This window comes from Saccostrea cucullata, unplaced genomic scaffold (assembly GCF_032062105.1).
Source record: "Saccostrea cucullata isolate Sc308-1 unplaced genomic scaffold, CSIRO_AGI_Scuc_v1 ctg13211, whole genome shotgun sequence".
Taxonomy (NCBI): Eukaryota; Metazoa; Mollusca; class Bivalvia; order Ostreida; family Ostreidae; genus Saccostrea; species Saccostrea cuccullata.
In genome coordinates this window covers 25,666-30,575 of record NW_026929239.1, presented here as the reverse complement: position 1 = coordinate 30,575, position 4,910 = coordinate 25,666, and positions in this window count along the sequence as shown.

Here is a 4,910-nt window from a genome sequence, read left to right as displayed (position 1 = left end):
ATGTTTTTTAATCAAAATACTATTAAGAAGGATCAAGCACATATTGATAGGTACATGCATTATTCAGGTTACAATTAATTGTAAATAAATAAATAAATAAAATAAAATATTTCCATTTGATGTAATTAATAATCAAAAATCTATACCTTTAAGAATTTTAGACTTTGCTTTACATTTTGGGCTACACAGTGGAAGAATGTGGTCATATAGAGCGGTAGAGCTCAGATGCACATACATGTATCACAGGCATTAATAATATTTATTGAAAGAATCTATGTAATTGGGAAGGGACTTAGTCAATTAGCACATAGATAAGATTAGTCAAGTACACAAGTATTGTAACCATCACTAAATAGTGTTGTACCTTCTTGTAATTGAATATGATTAAGAATTTCAAATTGCTCTGCTTTAATTGGCTAATTAGAGAGTGAATGAGTCGTCTTCGGAGATATAAAATTTGGTTTTTTCAACAGCAGGACATGGCTTTCCTAGCAATTTTTAAACAGGAATTATGATATAGGTAGTTCTCTTGAGTGAAACTCCCAATATTTTGTTTAAAAAAAAAAAAAAAAAAAAAAAAAAAAACCAAAAAAAAAACAAAAAAAAAAACACCCAGATCTTTAATTTTGATTAACTACAACCATTTACATCTAACTTGCGTTGAATAATGGAGAAACAAAAAATTATGGTGGTAAAGAGCATTGCAAGGTTGCTCAGACATTTAGAAGGAATTAATAGACGGGTAAGTTTCTACAAGACAAAGCTTTATTAGGCATTGAGGAACTAGGTGAGATACATCACATTTGGTAAGATTTGATTGCCTTATGTGTTGTTAAACCTTTTCTAAGTTAAAGGAAATTCAAAATACTTTATTCTAAGTCTGCTGAAGGATATGCACATCTAGGAATCAAGATGTGTGCAAGGATCTAGCTGGGAAGGGGGGTCTTGGCAGTATTGGTCGTGGTCCAGTTGACTTGCTTTGCTTCCCCCCAATGTGTGGGGTGACTGCAAGCTGTGCCAACTTGCAGCCATGTGGCGTCTGCGCACACCAAGTCAACTGATAACTGAATGTTTGTGTGAAACTTGTAATAAACTGTCACCTTTTTGAAATGCTAATGCTAGTGTAAACTAAGCTAATAAGCTTACTCTTGGTGACAGTAATATATACTTTAGAACTATACTACATCGTACAGGTTTGAAATATGAAAAATGTTGATATTTGAAGTTTGAGATGTTTGATCTATGAAGTTTGAGATATTAATGATATATGATATACAAGATTTGATAAAATAAGTTGATATGCTTGATATTTGGAATTTGAGATATGACTTATTGATTGATTGAATGATTGATTGATTGATTGATTGATTTGAACAGTTTGTATGTGTGCTGACCCTCCGCGGTTAACCCGGGACGGTTAGAAAAAAGAACACACATTGTTGATGTTTGAATTTGGTGGGTTCGCCCAATTGAAATGGCGTCCCACAATTTTGTACTGTGCCACGGCCAATACTCGCCACAATAAATAAATATAAATTCTATATTGAGTTTTGCGTCAATTTTCTCTGTATAAATAATAGCATCTATTTGTGTATACAAAATAGATGCCTTTATTTTACGAACAAAGTATATTTGAAGGGACCTATAAACTAGTTTATAGGTCCCAAGTATTTGTTATTTAAACGTTGGCTTTTAGGGGTCGGGTTCGGTTGACACATCAAGTGTAGTATATAAAAGGTCGGGTTTGATCTTCACATTCCTTTCTCCTGAACCTTTCGAAGGTAAAGACGCATAACAATTGCTTGCAATAAAATACATGAAATTTTGTTTTGTAACTTTAAAAACCCGCCCTCCCACTACCTTATTTTTAGAATGTTCCATTTTCTCTAAGTAAAGAAGGATATTCTGCTGCTTGGTTTTTTGCTTTATTTTGCAGTGAAACAGCTTTGATCTGCTTGCCGAGATGAATACCTTATACCCATAGAAAAAATATCCTGGTGATGTCTAAGGAGAAGTTAAAGTGAAGAATCTACCACATGATTCCTACATCAAGTCCATTGCCAGCCTGAAGGATTGTGCTAAACATGCGCTAAATTGTCTCTGTGCATTATCCGTACCGAATAGTGTTGCAAAATTGTGAAACTTTCTATCGTTTATAAAATCAAATTGGTAGTATATAGTTGGTCATAGGATTGATATTTTAAACTAAAAGAAACTGTCGTGGCACTTTTTCAAGGAGAAGTCATTAGTGTGAAGCGTCTGCGCACACCAAGTCAACTGATAACTGAATGTTTGTGTGAAACTTGTAATAAACTGTCACCTTGTTGAAATGCTAATGCTAGTGTAAACTAAGCTAATAAGCTTACTCTTGGTGACAGTAATATATACTTTAGAACTGTACTACATCGTACAGGTTTGAAATATGAAAAATGTTGATATTTGAAGTTTGAGATGTTTGATCTATGAAGTTTGAGATATTAATGATATATGATATACAAGATTTGATAAAATAAGTTGATATGCTTGATATTTGGAATTTGAGATATGACTTATTGATTGATTGATTGATTGAATGATTGATTGATTGATTGATTGATTTGAACAGTTTGTATGTGTGCTGACCCTCCGCGGTTAACCCGGGACGGTTAGAAAAAAGAAACACACATTGTTGGTGTTTGAATTTGGTGGGTTCGCCCAATTGAAATGGCGTCCCACAATTTTGTACTGTGCCACGGCCAATACTCGCCACAATAAATAAATATAAATTCTATATTGAGTTTTGCGTCAATTTTCTCTGTATAAATAACAGCATAATATTATAAAGCACCACCTTCATATGAAATTACCACAACATAATATAATAAAGCACCATCTTCATGTAAAATAACCATGGCATAATGAAATAAAGCACCATCTTCATATGAAATAACCACAGCATAATGAAATAAAGCACCACCTTCACATGAAATAATCACAGCATAATATAATAAAGCATCACCTTCATATGAAATAACCACAGTAAAACATAAAAAGCAGCATCTTCTCATGAAATAGCCAGATAAGGCAGCTATGGCGTTCCATATAGAGACATTATAGGACCAGGAGCCACTTACGATCACGTCCACTATCGGGGTCCACTATATTATCAGCATCTGTACTATCTCTCACTCTCAGTACTTAAAATAAACTCTATGAAAAAGACTATTTTCTTATCATTGGCTTACAGTTTGTAACCATGCCAAGTGTTTCTTTGTAGTTTATTTTAGAACTACGAGTAATTATTTTTTCCCAAATGCCCGCACAAAAAAATGATACCAGGCTTTTCAAAAGGCCGAGGGCAACAGTTTCCCAGGTCTTTCCACTTCCGAGGGACAATAGTTTGACTGTTTTACCGAGTAGTCATTAAATAAGTGTTTTATTAAATAACCTACTATATAATTAACTAAACTGGAATAAAAACACACAAACAATCAATAAAGAGTTTTATCAACCGTTTATACACATACAAGTCTATTAATTAGTTGAACACAGAATGTAAAGATTAAATTAATTTTTAATAATTTTAATTAATACTTAATAAATTGATTGTTTGACTGTGTGTTTTATTCCAATTTAGTCAATTATATAGCAGGTAAATAGTGATGTTGTGATCATCAAAATGCTTGAATATCCCGATGATGCTTTAAACAGGCAACAGTTCATTCTGTGGCCCGGTCAGCAGTTCGACTGTTTCATGATCACACAAAAACATAAAATGAATCGTGAAACAGTTCAAAATGCCTTATTACATTTTATATAATAGGTTAGGTAATAATATAAAATACATGTATGTCCAAAAAAAATAAAATTAAATTAAAGGTATAACAAATTATTTAATGACTTTGTTCTCGGGTAACATGCGTTTTGGCGACCTTCGAACCAAACTGTCTGCCTAACGGCCTCAGGCACACAGTTTGGTTCTTTGGGACCGATAAAATGCATGTTGCTCTCGAACTCAGTCAATAAATATACAATATTAAAGACTCTTAATAAGTCAAAAAGGGTCATTTTTTTTATCATTTAGCGATTTTTAGGCCATGAACAATTCATAATAGTTGTCATGGTAACCATAGACCATAGCAATTATTTAATTATGAGTTAAAGTTTAGTACATCAATATAGGAATGTGTGCCAAGTTTAATAAAAATGCAAGACCTTGCGTGCCACACTCCCTATATAAGAGTTTAAATCCTTACAGAGAATGGCTATTAATTTCTTTCATACTCAAAGTATCATTAAATATTCAGTAGCCTTACCTTTTTGATATTTTGTCTGAACATTTCGTGTCAAAACACCTTTGTACATTGTGGGGTCTGTGAATTCCTCGAAGCGGTTCTGCATTGGCTATTGATGGTCCACCAGTGCAGATAGGAGAATGAAGGGTTTCCCTACAAAATTACAGGAACGTAAACTAAACTTTTCTTCTATTAATAGAACAAGATATGATTTAGCCCATTTTGGAGTATGATATTAATAATAAAAGCAAATTCAAAGAATTGTGGTCCCCCGCTTTCGGTGTCTTTGTGAGTGAGATGTCTTTTTATGACATATTGTGTCAAATAAAAATGCCCTACCATATGTAATTTAAAAGTTATCACCGAAGTTGATTTTTTTTTAATTAGGTCAGTTTTGAAGGTCAAGGGGTCAGAAATCATATCATCTCGGACATATCTTGTCACAGGTAATACACATGTTAAATAAGAAAGCCCTATCTCTTGTGAATCAAAAGTTATGGAAAAATAGCATTTTTGAAAAGTAGGTCAAAACTTCAACGTCAAGGTCACGAGGTGAAAAGTGTATTTAGAACGATATTGTCATAGGTAATACTAGTATATAGCGTACATGTATAATATGAAAGCCCTGTCTCTTCT